Here is a 22,892-nt window from a genome sequence, read left to right as displayed (position 1 = left end):
AACAGGGCTGCTCCAGGTTGGTGGGGCTTGAGCACATGAGTCCTGGGGTGCCCATGAGGGGATGTACTTTGGTCGACAGGTGGGCATTGGCGGTGGTGGCTTGGGCTCTGGTGAAGAACCAGGCTTCAGCGGTGGCTCTTTTCCCACCTCAGGTTGTTTCCTCCTTCAGTGGGTGGGTGGATTCTCCTCCATTCTTCAGGTAGGCTTGTTCCTCCATGTGGGAAGGTAGGCAGGCAGGCAGGCAGGCTCCCTCCCTCCTCGTCTCCTTCCCTTGAGAAGGGGATGCAGTGGCAGCTCCTCTTCCATGTCACTGCAGCTGCAGATCTTTCCCATTTGGTGATGGAGAGGGTGGATGGTGAGAAGAAAGAGGTGCCACTGCTAGGGGATGTCACAGTAGTGACTCCTCCTCCTTTCTCCCCTTCGCATCAGTCAGTGGGCTTACTGAGAGGGGCCCCTGCATCACTGCAAGTGACTCTAGGAGACAGCCCATTGGACGAAGGGGAGGAGGACGAAGGCAACAACAGCATGGGTTTCTCATCCATGCCACTGCTCCTGGCACCTTCCATGTGTAGTCTGGAGTTCTCCATGTACTGGGGTCAGCCTGGCCAACTCTTGGAGCCCAGTCGAGTTTGGTAATGTGGGTGTCTAGGTAGTTTTGCAGAACACTGATATGTTGACTTGAATTTTATGCGGCATCCAGAGGAATAGCCATGTAAATTTGTTGTAGCAAAAACATCAAAGAGTCTTAGCAGTATCTTAAAGACTAACACATTGATGCATAAGCTGCTGTGGACCTCAGTCCACTCCATCATATGTATGAAGTGTGTATCCCCAACTGGCAATTGGCAAGTGTATGCGTACGTTTGTATATACAGACACACAGACAGAAAGGTATGGAGAAGGAGAAAAACTTACAAAATTGTAAAATTTTACCATCTCAAATGGTAAAAATTGCAGGAGTGAAAGCTTATACTAGAATAACTTTGTTTATCTTTAAGGTGCCATTAGATGCTTTCTTATTTTCGAACCTCATCATATTTCAATTGAGCGCTGGTTGTGTATTTCATGGATGAGGGGACTTTCATGACATAGGAATGCCCCACAGGAACATTTTCAGAAAGAGGAGGGGTTGGAGGATCTGTTGGCCTTTTGTGGATATCTACAAGAGAGGAGAAAGCAATCAAGCAAGGAAGACTACACAATCTTCAGAAACTTTCCCTAAAGGTTCTTTCTGTATCTGTAAATACGCACCTTTACAAAAAGGTAGTCAGACATTTTCTTGGGATGGAAATGTCATTTGGGTTAACATTTGTAGATATAAAAGTAGTGCAGGCTACAATCCTCATGATGTTCCGCCAGCTTAAAGCACCTTCATTTCAATCATGCCCCTTCTGGCTGAGTGCTCTGAGGATCTGGACTCCCTATTTCAGCTGTGTTACACCAGAGGGTGAAAAACAGAGATTCCTTTAGAATCTTATATAAACAGAGATTTGTCTGTTCTAATAAGCTTTGAAGGCCTGGAAATCCAAGCTAAGAAAAGATTATTAGCTAGGGCAGAAGTTCCCTGAGGGAGTCAGCGAAATGAAAACATTTTAGATCAGCATCCCAAATACCAAGTCAACCTCCCATGAAGAATATTTTGATTTGACTGGTTCAAACAAAGAAGCAATCCAGGAAACTTGGATGTGCTCATTTTGCTATGCAAACAAAAGCAGAGTTAGAGCAGATTTAATTGTGGAGGTGAAGAAACGACACAGTGTTCTCTACTGAAAACAATATGATGTTCTATTCTCTGATATTCAGTGTGCATTCTTTCATTAAAGGGACATTTTATTGCTTCAAAATATTTGGAGACATTATTCATGGAGAAGAGGTCTTCCAATGGCTGCCAACCATGATAGGCAATCAATCTCTAGGGCAGTTCACATAAAGATTACTAGAGTAGGAGACACCTCCTACCCTTATTCCGGAGCTGTGCACACTCCCTATATTTGATCATTTGTAAGGGGAAAACAAGGGTGGGGGCTTCTTCCATGATCATGTGGTAAACAGCAGCTAAGTTTGAGGAGTTTTCCTCCTTCCCCATTCACTGCCTCCTACCCTAGTAATTGCTGAGGATGGTGACAAGTAACAGGGGAAGGCTGGTCCTTCACGTCCTGCTTGTGGGTTTGCCATCTGGTTAGCAGCTGTTGGAAACCGGATGCTGGACTAGACCCATGATTCAGCAAGACTGTTTTCATACTATTATTATTATTTATATACTGCTTTTCAATGATAAAGTTCTCAAAGCGGTTTACAAAGAATTTTAAAGATATGGCTTCCTCTCCACTGTAGGGATGCTGTGCTGAGAAAGAATAGGACTGATTGTGCTCTACCAAATATAGGAGAATCACCACTTCGAAAGGTGCCTCTTTGCCTAGTTAGCAGAGAACATTCTTAAGATGGCACTGCTAAGGGCGATCAGGAAAAAAACACAAATAACTTTTAACAGATTTATCTGTGACTAAGGCCCTATTGAGACATTACTTTGAACTTGCAAATAAGTGTTACATGTACATAGTTTTGTAGCTCTATTTACACATTACGTTAAACCCTCATACAATGTACAGTGTACACAAGAACAGATCTGTACACAGGTAAAGTTATTCACATGTTATGTTGAACACAGATATAGCCATACACTTCCTATATGTACCATGCATTTGAGGGACCTGTACCCAGATTCACTTTTAACAAGAATGCAGGTACAGCTATTCACACAATCACATGTACAAGTGTACAGACATTTGTACACTCAATGAGGTCATTCTCATGACTGGGCGGGGGGGGTGAGGGGCAAGTGAGTGGGGGAGACTTGATAAACTTACCTTCCCCACAGATGACCAAGTTTTCTTGTTGGGAGCACAAAACATGCTTTCAAATTAGAGCCCTGCTCCATGAAGGACAGTGTGGGGAGGAGGGATCCGGGGCTAGAACTTGTTGGAACTCCATGAATGAGTTCCAAAAAGTTGGATTCAAATGTGATCTAACGTTGTTGTTGGAACTCTGTGATTCCCCCAAGAGACGGGCGCTCTAGGTGCCCATCTCTGTGTCCACTGGGGCTAAACATAGCCCCAGTGAACACACGAGCAGTTAGCCCAGGCTAAGGGAGCGCTCACTCCCTTAACCTCAGCTAACAGCCAGGGTAAACAGCGGGGCTAGGCAGCGCTGCCCTGCCAGGATCAGACATGATCCCGGGGCTTCTCATGTGCAGCTTAACCCAGGCTGAGTGTCTCTAGCCAGGGTTAGGCTATGCGTGAGAAAAGCCTCAATGTCTGAATAGGGTTTGTGTGAGTGTATATGTGTTCATTTTAAAAGTAAACTTCAGTTCGAGCCATTCAAATGCAGGTAGATCGAAAGTGTAGTAGTGTACATGAGTTGAACATATTGTGAGAATAACTGTCCATGCATATAGATCTGTATGTACACTGTACACAGATCTGTATGTATTTTGTACACAGATATTATATGCATTGAACATAATGTGTGAATAGGGCTTGTCTTTCCCTTTAACTGCAGTAAAGCTGGAAGTATAACTTTGTAACTTCCATTCTTCAGGGCCATCACATGTCCATTAAATATGATCACAAATAGATGTGGTGGATACCTGTTTACTCAGAATAATACAAAAGGTGTGAAATAAATTGTAACATCTCCTCCACACAGGAATATTGATATCTGATTTTTTATTTTATACAGTCTCCAGAGACAGAATTTGCAGAATAATATCTAGAGGGCGGGGTGGGGGGGAAATAAGATAATAGACACAAATAAAATCTTCTTGGAAACTGTCCCTGTGTGCAAGCCAAATGGAAAAAAGGAGAGGCCAGCATTCATGCTGAATTGAACTCTTATTCATTTCTATGGGCATTATGCAGGCGTGGTTTATAGTGGATTATGGCAAATAATATTTTGTCGCACATCACAATGGATTGATCTGGACGATACACTCCACCTGTAGCAGCCCATCACACAAAAAGAACAGTGAAGATAGTCATGGGACAGTGAAACCTCCAAACTGTCCCTAATCACATGGTTGGTACACTTCATTACGGTAGTATATCAACCACGTGATCAGGGCTAGTTTCAATTTTCTGCCCTCACATGACTATGCGGAAGCAGGGGGTAGTGGCATGTCCACATTCCTCTTCATGCAATGGGCCATTGTGGGTGGAGCAATTATCTTAACTGTCCCACAGTTTGTTAAACCATCATAAGAGTATGGTGGGTACAGGGCTAGTTTGATGTTATGTGGGAGGGAAATGTAAAGCCTGCTGTTTTTTGGAACTTTGTTAATTAAACTTACTTGAATAAGTATGATGTAAGCAGCAGTTGGCATAAAAGGGATGATTTTAGGTAAATTATGCCAGAATGTTAATCCGAGGTTCCAGGGGATTTGAGGAGGAAAGTCGCAAATTAGATTAGAGGTGTCAGGGAAATGTGGCCTAAGCTCTAAACATAGGTTCTATCGTTATGTCTTTGTTGTTGTTTTTAAGATCTGTGAGATCATTTATTTATTTATTTATTTAATATTTCTATCCCGCTGTTCCTCTGAGGAGCTCAGAGCAATGTACATGGCTATGTTTATCTTCACAACAACCCTGTGAGGTAGGTTAGGCTGAGAGATACATGACCGGCCCAGAGTCACCCAGTGAGTTTCATGGTTGAATGGGGATTCGAACTCAGGTCTTCCCGCTCCTATTCCAACAATCTAACCACTACGCTATGCTGGCGTACAGGTTTTTTTAAATCCAGGAATGGCAAATGTTTTCAGCATGGGGAACATGATATCTCCTTCCCAAGCTTCATGTGGGTTGAAGCAGATGTTGTCTCCCACTGGGAGCAGCTTGTCTGGAGAGGGGCCAGCCCCAAACTGAAGTCCTTGAGGGGCCACTTCTCATCCAGCCAGCATCCCATAAAGATCACCAGCCATCATTCAGAGACTGACATCCAGACTAAGAGCTGGGTCTCACGATCAGTGAGACCCGGTTTGATGAGCTGAGCAGGGAGAGCGGTCTAAGCCCACTCTCCCCGCAGACGATCAGAGCGGGAGCCCTGGGTGGCCAAATCAGCCGCCCACATGATTGCCGGCTCCATGACGGAGCCGGAAGGGGCTGGGGGGAGCGGGGGCCAATCGGCCCCCGGAAGCTCCAGCATGCCCTGCACAAGCACGCAGGGCATGCTGGCAAGACCCCCGGAGCTGGGAGGCGGCTTTTTGCCTCCCCTCTGGGGGTATCCTCATGAGTAGCGGTGCCGCGGAGCCGTGCCGCGGCTACTCACAATTTAAAAAACGGGTTTGCAGAGTGCTCGCTCCGCAAACTCGGTTTTAGGGGAGGGGTACTTGAGCGGGTTACCCGCTCTAGAACCACCGGGCTCGTAGCTGAGCCCGGTGGTTCACACGATTGCAGAAAATTGGGCTAGTGGCGGCTAGCCCAATTTTCTGCAATCGTGTGAATAGCCTCTAAGTTTCTTTAGCTCCTCTAAAGAACTACTGAATTTCAATAGGACTTCCGTTCAGTCTCCCATGGTACGTAGGGATTGGCACCCTATCCTCTCCTCTACGGGTTATGTCCCAGCAAGCCTTGCTCATATTGATAATACTGACAATGATATTACTTCCTCAGTCTTTGGTCAGTGGCCTAACATTACAGCTGCCAATTGCTGGAGCTTTCTCTCCTAAGAGTTCCTTTTTAATAGAAATGTCATTTTCCTTTCCTTCTTTGTTAACCACTAGATGGTACTAGATTGTTGGTTGCATTTCTCCCCCTTTGTTTACTATATTTGAACAATAGCTCAGGGCAAATAACATTTTCACTTCTTTTAATACATCGAGGTGATATTGTTTCAGTATTTGATTCGCCATTGCCTTGTGTATACCCCCTCTCGTTTTTATTGGGTTTTCCAACCTTTTAACAGTGACACTGGCTGGGTTGTGCATTTGGAAGGAGGCAGCTGGCATAAGGCTCAGTGTTCAGGGAGCTGTAACTAAAGCTAATGTATCAGCAGTGCAGTATGTGAGATAACAGGCCAGATTGAAATAAATTAGAAGGAGCAAGAAGAATACAAGTCCATAAAGCAAATTAATCCTAAACACACTATTGAGGAATTAAGTCTCTTGGGACCACATAGGCCTTACTTCTGAGCACTCATCATTAGGATCTCACTGCAAACAAGAGAAAGAGGTGGAAGAATATACAGCTTTTTTAGATAGTGAGCCCTTTGATGACAGGCAACCATCTTATTTATGTATTTTCCTATTTCAACGCTTTGAGAACTTTGGTTGAAGAGCGGCATATAAATATTTGTCGTTGTCGTAGTAGCAGCAGCAGCACCTGCAGCAGCTTTGGAGAAGCTGCACAAGAAGGAAACCCCACATAGAAGAGCCAAGCTGGTGCAAGTTTGGGGAGATGCAGAGGGGCACTATTTTTCTGTTACTCCGGGAAGGGATAAGGATGACTTCCTAGGAGGGAATGTGTCTAGGAGGGAGGGCTAAGGATCCTGGGGTCTGGTCCATTGTGACCAAGGATGCTGTTAGGATGGCAGACCTCGGCAAAGCAGTGCAGGAACACCCAAGCACACTCCTGCCACCTTGCCGGCTTTCTGGCCAGGGATTAGCCCTCTCATGAGAGGGTCGGTCCACTGAAGAGGACCAGAGCAGAGCTCTGTGAGGAGTGCACGCTCATGAGTTCGGCCAGCCAACTATGGGGGCCCCTGCTGATGTGGGGCTCCCGGAATATGTGTTTAAAAAATAGAAATCATACTCCTCTCCTTCCCTCTACACGGAATCCCTAAAGACTCCAAAGGAGTCTGGACCACTCCATGTGTCTGGCTGTTTCCCTGTGGGATCAGTCTGGCAAGATAGGGGACGGCTTCTAGTACACATTCAAAATTCCCAGGCTGGGACCACTGTTGTGGCATATACAAATCAGCTGCCACAGAGAATCACAGGTGAGGGAAGCCCTTATCCCTGGCAAGCATGGTGGCTGTACTGAGCAAAAATCAACATGCCTATGTGCTGAGGGATGAGCATGTACCAGAGTGAGCATTTTCACCCAACTGTCCACCAGTTGCCTGACCTGGAAAGGTATTGGTGTGATACTCTTCCATTGCTAGGGCATGTGTAGCTCTAGCAATTGGGCTGGGTGGCAAAAGCTCTCTGGCCCACATGTGTGCATGTTTCTATGACCTGCCAGTTTCACGAGAGAGCGATTCTTGACATAAGAGGCACCATCACACATGATTAGCGATCCAGCCCAACATACCCCAGGATGGTTCTTCTCATTAGTAATGCCGTAAAGTATATGCTGGTAGTGGTACCCAAGGAGAAGGGGCTGGGCCGCCCTTCTCCTACTAATTTGTACCAAAAAATAGAGCACTCAGTAATTCCTGGGGCTGCCTTTCAACCCAAACTCTGGGTATCACTCCCCTGGCATGTGTTATCTTTGTTGGGAAACAACCAGTTTGCCTGGTTCATGGTGCCACTGGGACTGCATGTGCTTGTGCAAATACCTTTTCATCACTTGATTTGTGGACCTCTCCACAAAGTGCCTATCTTCTCATCCCATTCAACATGCTGTGAAGCTTGGGACACGGCAACAGCACCCCTGTTGCCAGGCAATGTCTGGAGGAATGTGAAGACCAGGGCAGGGGGGTGAGTCAAGTGCTCCAAGAGATAGCCAGCGAGAAGCGCAACAAGCACAGAGCTGCCACGTTTCTGGGCTGGTCCAAGCCACCCTCTCTATCATTTTGACAGCAGCACAACACAAAGCCCAGGTTACAGCACTGGCAGAATTTGGACAACACGATGCCACCTTCAAACCTCAGGTTGGAGCAGCGAAATTCACTACAAACTGAAGGTCCAGATTATGGTTTCGGCTTAAAAATCTCAGGTCACTTTTGTGACAAAACCACAGTTTCATGCATTCAGCTGACCATGAAATTGAACTTCTGGCTTGCTCGCCTCTGGTTTGGTATTATGTGCAAAGGTGGCCTATATTTCCCAAAATCATAAGCAAAAAGAGGAAGCAGGACAGAGGGTTCTGGGACTTAATTCCCATTTCCTATATTCAAAAATATGAACTGCTTATCTCAGGAAAGGACAAAGAAAAAACCAAAGCAAACTGTGAGCAATTTTGGAATGTTTAAAGCCCACAAATATATCGGTCTGTACTTTGATTTTTTTTTTTAACTCAGTGATGCTCAGTAAAAGTGGTTTTAAAAAAGGAACATAAAATGTCACTTGCTGGCTAAGATCAAAGACTATCAGGTCCATCAACTGGTAGCTTCTGGTAGCTCACAAGCAGGCTATAAAAACAATAGGCACTCTGTTGTTTTGTCCCCAGCATCTGGTTCTAAGAGGCCAATGATGTTTTTAATACGCTTTTCATAGCTAATATTCATTGTATGGGTCTTTCTTTAAATCTTGTATAAAGACATCTCAGCTAGAGACCATCACCACATCTAGTGGTCCTATAAGTTAATCATGCATTGTGGGGGGAAATGAATCTTTCCTTTTGGCAATCTTGAATGTACTTCCAGTCAAAAGGGTTCAGTGTCCCAAAGTTCTAATCTAATAGGAAGAAAGAGGATGAAACATTTTTATCATCTCTTTCCATATCTTTAATAATTTTATAAACGTCTAGCCCCTGGCTCTTAGTCATCTTTCCCTCCCATAAAGTAAGAAGCTCCAGGCTCTGTGGCCTTTGAGAAAAGTGCTTGATCATTTTAATTGCCCACCTGTACTCTTTCAGCCTTTTGAGGCAGAGTGACCTCACAGGATTCTAAATATGAATATACCACAGATGTATGTATAATGGTGCTATACGTGCTGTTCTTCACTGCTGGGAGAGAGAAAATACACCTGAAATGAGCTAAGATTGTGCTAAAATTGTACTTTCTGTTCTTTCTATTCAGGTCAATGTATAAAGAATACTCAGGAACTGATACGCAGAATGGAAGCAGGTGTTACACCTGCCATGGAAATGTTGCCAAAACTAGGGGTATGCACAAACCGCGGTTCAAGCACCAGTTCAGTGCAAGGAGGGGAGTGGAAGCTTTAAGAAAGAGGAGAGCAGGTCCTTACCTGATCTCCGCCGCCCCATGCAGCTTCCTGTTCAGGAGGCGCTCAGTCCAAATACCCCCACACTGCACCAGCACACAAATGGCGCCCGCACATGCCATGTGCATTCTGGTGCTGCATAGGGGTACTTGGGCCAAGCACTGCCCCAGCAGGAAACTGCATGAGATAGTGGAGAGCAGGTAAGGACCTTCTCTCCTCTTTCTTAAAGCACCCACTCCCCACTCCTCTCCCCTTGCTGAACCAGTGCTCGAACCACAGATCATTCACACCCCTAGCCAAAACCCACACCCAAGTGGTGAGTTCTGTTGAGGGGTTTGAGGGAAAACATTAAAGTCCTCACACAGCAAAGTATGTCCTGGTGGTAAAGATGCTTAACCCAAGATATTATCTAGAGACAGTAGGTTGAGTTCAAAAACAAATAAAGATTTATTAAGGAACTAAAACATAACATACTAAGAGAGAGCAAGATACTCAAGCAGGCACTAGTCTTCAACAACTGAATCTAACTGACCAAGACAAACCTATTAACTAGGGATGTGCAAAACAATTTGAGTTCAAAATTATTCAAGCTCAAACAGCTGTTTCTAGTGCTCCAAGCTTGAAACGAAACAGCCTTGAAATAAAGGGCCTGTTTCAAGCTTGAAACAAAAGAGCCCCATTTTGACTCAATTTGTTTTGAGTGCCATTTTGGAGGGCTGTTTTTCCGTTGCTGGTTGGTTTTCTAGCACTGGCTTCTGATTGACTTAAGATCTCCTTGCTTTGTGGTTGGCTTGTTATGATCCAAATCAAGTGTTGTCATGGGCAACTGTGCCCCCATTGGCTGGAGAGAGGCAGGAGGGAGAGGTGAGGCCAAAGGAGGGAGTTTCAATTGTATTTAAGGGCCTAGGTGGCAGAGAGCCCTTACAGTGAGCCAGTGCCTCTTGAAAAGCAAGGTATAGGAGAGGAAGGACAGAGATTGCAGCAGAGGAAAGCAGAGTGGTGGCCTGCTTGGGGCCTGCTGGTCCAGTGGAGGGAGAGACAGACAGACAGAGAGTGCCTGTGGCTTACCTCCCTCTCTTCCCTGCTCCTTTTAATTTGTAGTGCCAACAACAGCTTTTTCTTTCTTTCTTTTTTTAAAATTGTACCAGCAGCCACAGTGGTTTTAACTGGGTGCTGCTTTGAAATTTTTTTCTTGTGTGAATTTCTTCTTATTCTTGTAACCAGCTCCCAGTGGCTTTAATAACTGGGTTACTACTACTGCTGTGTGCCTCGACTGGACTTCTTTTGGGGGTGGGGGTAGGCTGGTGTGCTGTGATTTCTGTCTAGTGCCCAGCCTACCCAGGCTCTCTCTGTTTCCCTGGTGTTCCTTTTTTGTGTTTTTCCAGCTTTTAAAAAAATTGGGTGGGTGGTGGGTGGGTGCCTGACTGGTACCCACTGGCCTTCCCACAAGCTGTTGAGTCTCAGCCCAAGTGCCTTGGGAAGCAACACCTAGACAGACTCCAGCAGAAGCGACTGAGAGGAGACACCAGAAGGTAAGCCCCCCTTGGTCACTGATCAGGTTATTAGAGAACTTAAGTTCTTAATCTGTACATAGGGCCAACTTTGGGGAAGGGATTTTAGGTAGGCACTAGGACAATAGGCCAGGGGGATTAATTTAGAAGAGGCCACAGTAATCCCCTTTCCTTTCCCTTCCCTCCCCCCTCCCCCAATACCTTAGACTTACCCCATTGTTGCTCACTCCCCTCCAAAAAAAGTCCCCTCCCCCATAAAGGCTGTTTATTTATTTGGGAGGATTTTTTTTAAAAAAAACATTGGTTTGTGCACTACAGTACTGTAGGGTCAGGGGTGCCACTGTGTATGGCACACACAGCATAAATAGACACCCCGACCCCACAATGCTTTTAAAAATTCCCACCTTAAAGGCACTTCTTCTCCCTGCTCCCATCAGAGTTAGGGCTTCAATTAAAAACCCCACAAGATGTCCGGAAGGGTGTGAGGCAGAGTGGCAAGCAGAGGGAGTAGTGATGCTGCCAGTTCCCTATGGCCGAAACACTCAAAACACCAAAATGAACTCAAAATGTTTCCAGTGTTTCAACAAAACGTGCTGAGGGTTTTGTGTTTTGTTTTGAGCTCAAAATGAAACGCAAAATTTGTTTAGTGCACACCACTACTATTAATATTTCATCATGCCTCTAGTGTCCAGAAGAGGTTACTGCAGTGCTAAGAGCAATGCTTTAGAATTCTCACTTCTAACAAGTTCTTCACCCCTAATTTTTAGGTATGTGTACCATGTGACATTTCTTCATTGCATTCTCAATTTCCCCTGCCCTTACCAACAGCAGCCAAAGTTACAGAGCAGGGGCAAGAAGTCATCCAACATGATTATATCACATCACGTGGTAAATTGTCCCTAAGCATTATAGGGAGCAGCGGCAGTCCTTTCATGAGGCAAGATGAGGCAGACACCTCAGGCGGCAAATAACTGGGGCACCAGCAAAGGGGGGGGGGAGATGCCCTCCTTGCTGCCATTAGAGCAGCAATACTGGACAGATCTGACCCTTGCAACAAGCACCTCTACTCGCACTGCTCACAAAGCTTGCAAGAAACATGAAGAGAGCAGAGGAGGCTCCTGGCGACCTTCTATCCTCCACGCTGCTTCCAATGCTTGCAAAGCTTGGCTTTGAAAGGGAGCTGCCCCAGCAAGGTCATGGGGCAAGGCAGCCTTTGTTGCCTTGCCTCAGACATTGCAACACCTTGGGCTGCACCTGAGGAAAGTCCATTAGCACCCTCCCCACTGGTGTTTCAGCACCAACTAAAGTACTTCCTGATTCAGCAGACCCTTGACCTGACTGGCAAATGAATTCAGTATGTTGGGTGGCATCTGCTCCCTATTTACTTTTTCCTGTTTTTATCTGCTGCTCCTCCCCCTGCCCCAAGTCCATTTTTAGCCTACTTTCCAGTAGGCTTATGAGATCACCTGGCATTCTGTGTGTGTGTCTGTGTGTCCCCACCACACCCTATCAACTTCACAACGCCTGATCCAATATGAACCAAATCGGGTACAGTTGTAGGGACAGATATGGACACCTCAACGGCATAGTTTTTGATGATGTCATCCACCCCAATCCAAGATGGTGAAGAAAAATGAGAAGCACCAAATACAGTTGCACATGAAGTGGCAAAAGTCCCACGGTGCTGTAAACTTATTTATTTGAGCCCAATGCTTTTTGGCAGAAGCCTTCTTCAGGGGCAAAATCTTATCCAATGTAATCCTGTTTTTAAAAAAACTTTCTTCAAAAACAGGAAACAATATCTGGACTACCAAAGTTGATGAACACATTTACTAGCTCACATTAGTAAGATAGCAGCAAATGACAGTGAAAGGAAAGTAGGCTGATTAGTTCTTACTAGAACAACTTGTTCATATTTTAAAATAAACTGATTGCTTTAAAATAGTAGATGAAGGCTACCTTTGGCATTTTTGTTAAATGGGATATAAATATTTAAATAAACTTTTAAAAAGCAAGTTTTGAAATGCTTTCCAGCCCTAAATATTCAAATCAGTCAGATCTGACCGTGAGCAAATACTGCCCAATGCGTTTCTCTCATCCTCGGTTTCCTTGGATAGGCAAGTGGATGGTTCTGCCTCTGCTACCATTTCTGAACCAACCGCATGTGAATTCATTCAGCTTGAAGCTTTATATTTTATACTTCCCAATTGCTTATTTTCTCAGCAATGAATTAATGTGAGTCTTTTATGTTAAGAAGTAATATTTACTCTTTCAAGTGCTGTGCTGCTCATAGAGAATTTTACATAATTCCCTAGTCTTATCTTCTTACAGCACAGTTTTGTGTGCAGGACTGTACAAAGAACAGTAACTTCATTCCTGGTGCTGTCCAGAATTTTGATTTGTTCCAATTAAATTTTTAAAAGTACATTTATATTGGTTTGAAATACAGAAGCCTTATATCTGCAATATTTGTATGTTTCTGTTTTCTGGAATCCATATAGAAGGAACAAGGTGATCGGTCTGAAGGAAGACAGGATTGCTTTGCCTGTTCTGTTCCAATGCCTCACTGCTATTTTGTTATGGAATTTGGTAAGCACCCCCAAAACCTCCCTAGTTCTGCCTGTAGCATCTTTATCTCTATCTTTAGTATTTTTATTTTTGTATTAATTATGAGCTTTTGTCTCCAATTCCCATGGGATTTTAAAGCCCTCTTGATCAAGTTCATCGGGCTTCTGCCATTCACGTTTCGTTATGCTGAAGAGTGATAATCGCTGGTAGTCCAGGGGTTGGGGGACCCAAAATTTTGCAAATTGGTACAGATGTTGAGGACACTGTTGTAACATACTAAAAGTTTTGATCATTATGACTTGAATTTTGAATCTTGGGGAAATGGCCACCAACAATGGTTTTTCACATATATCTCACAAACCATTACTCTAATGGGAAAATGTTAAATATGAAAATCATAGAGCATCAAATTCGCTATAGAAATGTGGTGTTCAGTGTAGATTTCAACCAATGGTTTTGCCATAAAGTGAAGGTTTCTGTGGAATGTTACTTCATTGCAACGGAGCCATCCCTTTTGGCTGTAGCTCACTCATATAAACTTTTCCTTCAAAATAAAACTTAAATATAATTAAGAAGCATAAAATTTAGTGTCAGTTGCAAGAGGAGGTTTCCCCTTTCTTTTTTGCTACGTGCCTCAAGGAACGCATGAAGGACATGCAGTTCATGAAACATGCCTCCTACATATTCATTTTCACACCACCCAAGAGATAGAATACCAGTACTTTTTTTTAATGTGGTATTCCCATTAGACCTAATCCACAAGTTGCCATTTAGAAAAATCTTGTTTTCTTCACAGCTTGGCTTATACTGGGAGTATCCAATTCAAAACTTTGCTAAGGGCATCACCTTCAAATGAATCAGAATGTTGAAGGTCAATGGCAATGTTGGACTTTCCTTCTTCGTTTTTAGTTTCATTTGACTGAAAATGTGTGGTTATGTCATTCTTTTCAATATAATCTTCACCTGCTTCTGACAAATCTGGTGGATTTGCATTAAGGCATGACTGCCCATGGCACCGACCACAAATTGTGGATAATTTTGATTCAGTTTTTCTACAGCCACATCTCGCTGTTACATTGGCTACTTTCCAGTGCTCTGGTACAGAGCCTGATTGTAGGGATAAGTTATATATTTTTGCAAGGAGGTCTGCAATCTCACATTTGAGTTGTTTAAGGATTCTTGGGTGGATGCCATCTGGCCCTGGCAATCTGTAATTTTTTTTTAATTTTTCCAGACAGTTTAGAATGTCATTCCTCATCACCTCTGTCTGACTCAGTTCTTTAGCCTCTGTCCCTGAGAAGTTCAATTCAGGCATAGGTATACACTTAGTATCCTCTGTCGTGAAGACTGATGCAAAGAACTAGTTTAGCTTCTCTTCAATCTCCATATCCTCCTTAATTATCCCTTTCACTCCCTCATCATCTAAAAGTCCAACCACCTCCCTGGCAGGTTTCCTGCTTCTGATGTATTTAAAGAAGTTTTTTGTTATTCAATTTGATGCTTTTAGCTGAATGTTCTTCAAACTGTCTTTTTGCCTCCCTAATTGTCTCCTTGCATTTCTTTTGCCAGAGTTTGTGTTCCCTTCTGTTCAATTGGACAAAATTTCCAATTTCTGAAGGCCTTCCCCTATACAGGGGGGAAAGACTACTTCTTTGACTATACTTGTTAGCTATGCTGGCATCCTTCTGGACTTGGTGGTACTTTTCCTCCTTCTTGGTATACACTGTAACTGGGCTTCTAGTATTGTGGTTTTTAAAAACTTCATGCATTCTGGAGCAAAGAGACTCTCCTGATTTTCCCTTTCAGTTTTCTTATAACCAAACTTTAGAAGTTTGGTTTAGAGAAGTTTCCTATTCTGAAATTCAAAATGTTTGTGTTAGATTTCCTTGGCGATTCTCTCCTCACGTGTATGTCGAATGTGATCACTCTATGGTCACTGCTCCCTAAAGGTTCCTCTATACTGACATCTCGAAACAGGTCCTATACACCACTCAGGATTAAGTCTAAGGTTGCCTTCTCTCTGCTGGGTTCTATGACCAACTGTTCTAGGGCACAGTCATTCAGCGTGTCTAGAAATGTGACCTCTTTGTCATTACTTGAATCCAAATTTACCCAGTCTATGTGTGGGTAATTGAAGTCACCCATTTTTACAGCTCTGTCTCTCTTTGATGCCTCTTTCCTTCTGCAACTCCTTTTTTTTTTTTGCTTTAAATTTTTATTGATTTTAACAATGTCTTAAACATCTCATTACATCTAATTAAACAAAAATTGACTTCCAGCTCACCAATCAGCGTGAATCACTAACTATACAATTAACCCTTGCTATAATAATTCAAAACATATATCCTATCTTACCAAACTCGATTTTAGTCTACTCAACCTGCTAATATTACAAAATTTCAAACCCTGTTGAAAAATTGATATTAGGAAAATAGTTCTTTAGGTACAGTAAGGATGATTTCCAATCTTCTTTAAAACCTTCCAAATTTTGATCTCTTATCAGTATGTACGTTTTGCCATCTCCGCATATTCCAAGAATTTTATCATCCAATCTTCTTTTGAGTGCAGTTCATTGTCCTTCCATTTTTCCTTCTGCAACTCCTGGTCACTGTCAGTGGTTTGATCAGGAGGGTACTAGCACGTCCCTAGTAGCACATTTCCTTTCAGGCCCTTGTATTGTTACCCACAGAGTTTCTATGGAGGTCTCTTGTTGATTATTTCATGTTTATTCCATCATTCAGTCAAAATTATCAGGGCAGTTAACATGGGGAAATGACTTGATTATCAAGCAAGGGGTTGCCGGTTCAAATCCCCACTGGTATGTTTCCCAGACTATGGGAAACACCTTTATCGGGCAGCAGAGATATAGGAAGATGCTGGTATTCTACCAAAGAAAAACCACAGGGCTCTGTGGTCACCAAGAGTTGAAACTCACTCGACAGCACACTTTGCCTTTACCTTTAACAAAAAACACAACAAAGCAACTATGTTAAACATATCAAATATGTTAAACACAGATAATAAAAGCACACACTAAAACAGCAAAATAAGTTATTAAGCTAACTTAACTTAAAATAAGATATTAAAAAGATATATCAAGTTTACTGTGCAGGCAAGATGCTGCAGCAATACACACAAGGAATAGCTCAGTGATATAATAGGCTGATCTCGGGACGGGGGGCAGCCTCCAACTGCTGCTTTAATACATATTATAATCATGTGAAAATATAGTTCAACATAAAAACACTTTTGAAGCAGCAGGAGGATGCAGCTTCAGTCACCACCTGTTAACGTTTCCTCCTTAAAACGTGGTTCAAGTAATCATCACTTCTGATAGGAAATCAGCCTCCTAGAGATCAAATTGGCCAGTCCTTGCATGCTGGTTTTGTTCCTTCTCCAGGTGCACTGCCTTTTGACTTGTGCTGCTTTCATGGCAGAATTCTCAGTGTGAAACATACCGAGAATTATTAGCCTTGAAGTCTCCTCTCCGATACAGTCAGTGACACAACCCCATTGACTTCCGTGTTTCTCCTGGAGGCAAGAATTCCATTCCAGAGGCAGCACACTTGCACATTCAGCAGTCAGACACAGTCTCTGCTGCACTCCTTTGGGACATAATTTCAAGAGTCAGGCTCCGGCTCCATGCCTTAAAAAGGCAATCGTGGTGGTGGTTCAGGATTTCTTGGTTCCTGACAATCGTCACCATTAATCAAGATCCTTGCTTTTACCACCAGCGCAGCTGCTTTTTTGGAGTTGTCATTTCAGCAAGACATAATACAGGGGAAAGTGAAAGAGTATGCTAGGAGAGGTTATTATACCATGTAGGATTATTGCTGGGAGTGCTTTTATATTGACAACCAGCTAACGTTTTGGAGTCAGACAGCAGCCCTGTTTGTTCAAGGGGGTAATGACTTCACAATGTCATGGTTGCTTTTGCCTTGTCCAAATCCAATGAAAAACAACAGGGTTCTTATCAGACTGGGTAAAAAGAGAAGGTAGATTTTTCTGTAGTACAGTGGTGGATTCCTGGTTTCATTCACGAATAAAGCATCCAGGGCAGCAGAGGGATGCTGGGCTCCAGGTTGTTGAAAATTAAAGCACTAACATTAGTTATATTTAGCCAAGAGATAATAGCACTTAGCAATAGCAATAGCACTTACATTTATATACTGCTCTATAGCCAGAGCTCTCTAAGCGGTTTACAATGATTTAGCATATTGCCCCCAACATTTCTGGGTACTCATTTTACCGACCTCAGAAGGATGGAAGGCTGAGTCAACCTTGAGCCCCTGGTCAGGATCGAACTTGTAACCTTCTGGTTACAGGGCAGCAGTTTTACCACTGCGCCACCAGGGGCTCGCCATAATGCTGAGGACTCAGAAATTTAACCCCCTGTGTAAGCTTTGCTTGCTTGTAAACTCTGTTGAAACCTGACCACTGATACTGGCTTCACATAGATAGTGGAAACTACAAAGAGTTTCAGGCCATGGGTCTGTCTAAGGAAGCTATCAGAAACAAGAATGTTGTGTTGTAAAAGTATTGTCCTTAAGAAATCATGCAGGCAGAGGTCAGGCATATTTAAGCCTAGTCTCTTTCTCTTTTTAATCAAGGACACACACAAAATAAAACACAGAGAACTTTGATCAATTACATTGAAAAGGCCTGACCTAAGAGACTGAAAATGTCACCTTAAGTGGAGCAGTGGGAAAATGCTTGACTAACACGCAGAAGGTTGCTGGTTCGAATCCCTACTGGTACTATATTGGGCAGCAGCAATATAGGAAGATGCTGAAAGGCATTCTCTCATACTGTGCAGGAGGAGGCAATGGTAAACCCCTCCTGTACTCTACCAAAGAAAACCACAGGGCTCTGTGGGCTCCAGGAGTCAAAATTGACTTGATGGCACACTTTACATTTAAGAGACTGAAAACAAGTTCTAGGGCTGAACCTTTCAAGCAGAGGCGTAACTAGGGAAAACGGCGCCCGGGGCAAGCACTGAAATTGCGCCCCCCCTGCCATGCGTGCCCTGCCGCCGCCCCTTAGCTAAGCAGGGTCCACCCTGGTTTGCATTTGAATGGGAGACTAGAAGTGTGAGCACTGGAAGATATTCCCCTCAGGAGATGGAGCCACTCTGGGAAGAGCATCTAGGTCCCAAGTTCCCTCCATGGCAGCATCTCCAAGATAGGGCTGCAAGAGACTCCTGCCTGCAACCTTGGAGAAGCCGCTGCCAGACTGGGTAGACAATACTGAGCTAGATAGACCAATGGTCTGACTCAGTATATGGCAGCTTCCTATGTTCCTAAATACTACTGCAGCACACACACAAGACACCTGTCCCATCCTGACACTCAGCCAACTTCCATAATCAAGATCCTACACACACACACACACACACACACACACACACACCCCACAACTGCCTACTCCTAGATTTACAAGGAATACAAGCCACACCTAATGGCACAGCAGGGAAGTAACTTGCCTAGGGAGCAAAAGGTTGTGGGTTCGAATAGAAACACCTATATAGGACTGCCAACTCTGACTGAAGCGATATGTGGGGCCCCCCCTCCAATATTTCACAATATCAAGCCATTTACATCTCTAAGATAGTTTTCAATAGTATCCTGGAGATTCATGCCAACTACATCCATGATGGTATTTGCTGCAAAAAGTGGAGTCATAATCACAGAAATGGTCACTGCATGTCCCTCATGAAACAATCTTTCTTCAAAAGGGCAAACGTGTGTTAAGAAATTGAATTGTACAAACAAACCTTTTAAAAAGGGAGAAAGAGACTTTAGCTCACCAAAAGCTGGGAAGGTCCAAGAACTGTGCATGTGTGTTGCACTCATGCTGCATGCTGCTTATGAACACTGATACCATTCTCCTAGAATTCTCTAGAAGCACTTAAAACCAACTAAGCAATTTTTTTCAAACATCAGACTTGAAGCAAGGTGGGGGAAGTGGCAGGGCAGAGGGGACGGGAAAAAAACACATACAGGGCTAAGGAAGGAGCGCAACCCTAAAGAAAGCGCCTGGGGAAAGCAACGTGGGGGGAGTGGGGGTGGGGGGACACAAACACACACACACACACACACAGGGCTTAGGAAGGAGAGCAGCCCTCATCCATCCAAAAGTAAATAAGAGTAAAATGAAGAAGAAAGGCGAGAGGGGAAGCAGCGTGGAGGAAGGGGCGGGGGGAACCAACACACACACACAACACACACAGGGCTTAGGAAGGAGCAGTCCATCCATCCAAAAGTAAATAAGAGTAAAGTGAAGAAGGAAGACGAGAGGGGAAGCAGCGTGGAGGAAGGGGCGGGGGGAACCAACACACACTTCTCTTCCGTATTGCCCCCTCTCCCCAGGCTCGAAAGCCAGGTCCCAAGGCAAGCACACCTTCTGGAAAGCACACACGCCCCCCCCCCCCCCCGCCAGAAGGGAAGCATCAGAAAACAAGCAGCGATGATTACATTTAAGCAGCAGCCCAGCAGCACATCAAGGAAACGGAGAGAGAAGCTCCACAGACGGAGCAGCCTGGAAGCAGAAGTGATTCTGTACACTAGAGACCCGGCGGCGCTGGCAACTTGTTGTTGCAACAAGCCACTAGAGGGCCTCTTAAGGGACTCTTCTTAAATTCTGGCTGGCGCGGCGCCTGCTGCTGATCAGCCTGAGAGCGACACTGCAGCCAGCGAGCTGAGAGCAGCCAGTGAGCAAAAGGCGCCCGTTCTGCTGTTGCGCCCGCCGGCAGGCCAGCCAGGAAAGAAGTGGGGGGGGGGGCGCGGGTGCGGAAGGGACCGCTCGTGGGAGGGGGCGCCGACGTGCTCCCTTCCCGGCGAAATTTGTATTAAAAATTAAAAAAAAATTTGGGGATCGGTGGGGGTCATGGCGGCGCCCCCCACGTGACCAACGAAGATGGCGCCTGGGGCACGTGCCCCCCCTGCCCCCCCTATCGTTACGCCTATGCTTTCAAGTCCTTGTTCAAATGAAGGTTTGCTTGATCTTTTGCAGTGCATATTTTACAAATTAATTGTTTGTGTGGGGATTGTGTGCCAGGTTTGGTGCATGCTCTTCCTGCTGGCTAGAGACAGGCTTGTAGACAACCTGCTTCACTACTACAGTGGAATACTGCCTCCATAATATGACGAATATTTATATAATGCTTTTCAACAAAGTTGCCCAAGCAATTGACAGACAGACAGACAGACAGACAGATGTGGCTCCCTGTCTCCAAAGGGCTCACAATCTAAAAAAAGAAATATAAGAGACACACCAGCAACAGCCACTGGAGGGATGCTGTGCTGGGAATGGATAGGGCCAAAAGAAAAATGACTGAACCAAGCCACAGTGCATTCATTTCTATTTGACTGGTCAATCATCTGAAACAGAGACATTACACTTGACTGGAGAAATGTAAATGAATGAGAAACACCATGTAACAAATGATTAAAATCTGGATGTCTGAAAGACCATCTGTCTGCTTCCAAAGGTTTCCATCCACCAGACAAGAGCATCGGAGAGGGCTCTACTTGGGTGCTCATGATGAGGCAGGTTGATCAGGGGCACAGCTAGGTAATTATGGAGCCTAGATCTAATGGATTTACACGCCCACCCCCCTTTGCAAGATAAGCATGCTCTTTCCCTCCCACCCACCCAGAGTGGGGGGAGAGAGAGAGAGATAATTTATTTTTTGAAGACCCACTTGGATATCATTATACTGTTGTATAACACCATTATATCAACCCACAGGCACCATGAATATTGCAATACCCAAGCTTTTATGAAAACAAAGGAATTTACCATCATTGTTTCTGCTAATACGTAAACAGCACTGACAAACACTGATTCAATCCTGCCACTTCAATTGGCTGGATGCATCAATTTTTACACCAGAATAGAGAGGAGGGATGATCAGACATGCTGGGACAGACTTTTTTTCTCTCCTTCTAATTTCCCTTTGTGGAATTCAAGTTTCTTTACTGATTGCTACTGATGTCTGATACCTAGTTTAGGACCCCTTAGATTTAACTAACACTGTTGTATTTTTCCTTTGTTTTGGTTTTGAAGGATAAGACCTTGTATGTAAACCTGTTTGGTCTTGTTGGAGTCTCAGAGATGTAACCTTTCTGTTTCTACTTGTAATACTAATAAAAGCAATTTTTTTTAGAAGAAAAAGAAGAAAAGACGAATAGAGAGGAGGAGGAGATTTATTTTTAGAGGAAATTCTGAATAAGATGCTTCCTACTGACTTGCAGATACCACATTTTGCATGGACAGTCCTGTCACTGAATGCACTACCAAAATACACTCAGGGAAAGGTTGAAACTTTTTAAAAAAAATTAGAGGAAATACTGAATAAAATACTTCCTAATAACCTGCAGATACAGAATGGTGCATAGACAATCTGAGGAAGAAAGGAACCAGGCTAGCCCCAGAAAATGTGTGTGTGTGAGAGGGAAGAGAAACACAGCAAAGAAAATGCTTTGGAAGGCATGGGTGGCATGGGGTGGGGAGAAACACGGTGGAAACCAGCACCAGCGGTGAGTGGGGAGGAATGCAACAATTTCAGTCGGTGGGGTGTGTGGGTTGGGGTTGGGGTTAAATGTGATGGTGGCCCTGGCAACCAGCAATTCTCCTCCCATCCCTGTTCCCCAGATCCAGCAGCCAGTGTGCAGTATTCTTGCCACCTTGCTGCCCATTCCTACTTGCTGGGGCCAGAAGGAGGGAGAAAAACAGTGGGGGGAACCAGGTTGCTTTCCAGACTGTGCAGGAAGAAGTGGTGTAAAAACCCACAGTTAACCCTAACATTTTGAAGCTGCTGTCAAATTTTACACCACTTCCTCCTGGGAGAGAGAGAGGGGTGCTTTCCAGATTAAAACCTACAATGGTGTCACTACCGATCTGCTAAGTGTGCTTCCGTACTTCCTGTGTTGTGACACTGCCGTCCCTATGCTGACAGCAAGGTGCCATTCACATTTCCGATGCCTTCTTTCAGATTTTATCTTTGCATCATAATGCTACAACTTTGCAAGTGCGTCGCAAAAAGGTAGCTCTGTTTTCCCATTGTAGGAGTTTGAGATTCTGGGGATCATTTTCAATATGATCCTGCCAAGACAAAGCATTTTACTGCTGTTGTAGCGTGTAATCTGGAAAGCGCCAGAGAGAGAGAAGAGCAGGGGCCACAAGTGACTGACGGATTTCCCTCCCTTCCTCCCCCCTTAAGTGAATTTGTGCACGGGTGCAGAAGGCTCAGGAGGAGTTGCCTCTGACATGTTCTCCAACCAAGCCTTGCGCACAGCAGTTGCTCTTCCTTAATCGGTGGCTGCTCTTCATCTGGCCCATCCCGTGATTTGCACTAGAGTACCAGGCTCTTGAAAAGAAAAGAAAAAATGGAGGAAAATAGTCTGCCGTGCTAGCCACACTTCTACAGCTGCAATCCTATGCACTCTTACTTGAGAGTAAGACCACTGAACTAAATTGTTTACTTCTGAGTAAACCCAGCAAGCCTGCAAACTTATCAAAACTTTAAAAATCAGCTAACTATTTTGTAACGCACATACAATGCTTTAAGCTTGAAACGTCAAGATAAGATCCGGATTCAGGCTGTGGCTGTGCAGATGGCACCTTGCTGTTTCCTTGTGCAAGACAGTGTCAAAACCCAGATCATACCTATGCATACCAAGCCTATATGTAGCGAAGCAATTTAAAGCTGCCGT

The 22,892-nt window shown here is 44.3% G+C and overlaps 2 long non-coding RNA genes across 2 annotated transcripts in view; one reads left to right on the top strand and one right to left on the bottom strand.

Annotated features, from left to right (window-relative positions):
* Positions 1-1,038: 1,038 nt before the first annotated feature.
* LOC128351290 (uncharacterized) overlaps positions 1,039-22,892 on the bottom strand; it is a 96,954-nt gene continuing 75,100 nt past the window's right edge. The window contains exons 2-3 of the long non-coding RNA XR_008319692.1: positions 1,252-1,430; positions 1,039-1,159 (exon numbers count right to left, since the gene is read on the bottom strand). This is a non-coding gene — a long non-coding RNA (uncharacterized LOC128351290). The remainder of the gene's footprint in view (positions 1,160-1,251; positions 1,431-22,892) is intronic.
* Positions 9,967-21,544, top strand: LOC128351289 (uncharacterized). Its single transcript, XR_008319691.1, has 3 exons — positions 9,967-10,629; positions 13,110-13,197; positions 21,344-21,544. It is a non-coding gene; the product is annotated as an uncharacterized LOC128351289 (long non-coding RNA).

The sequence above is a fragment of the Hemicordylus capensis genome, chromosome 3, assembly GCF_027244095.1.
Source record: "Hemicordylus capensis ecotype Gifberg chromosome 3, rHemCap1.1.pri, whole genome shotgun sequence".
NCBI lineage: Eukaryota > Metazoa > Chordata > Lepidosauria > Squamata > Cordylidae > Hemicordylus > Hemicordylus capensis.
This window is presented reverse-complemented; position numbering and strand designations above follow the sequence as displayed.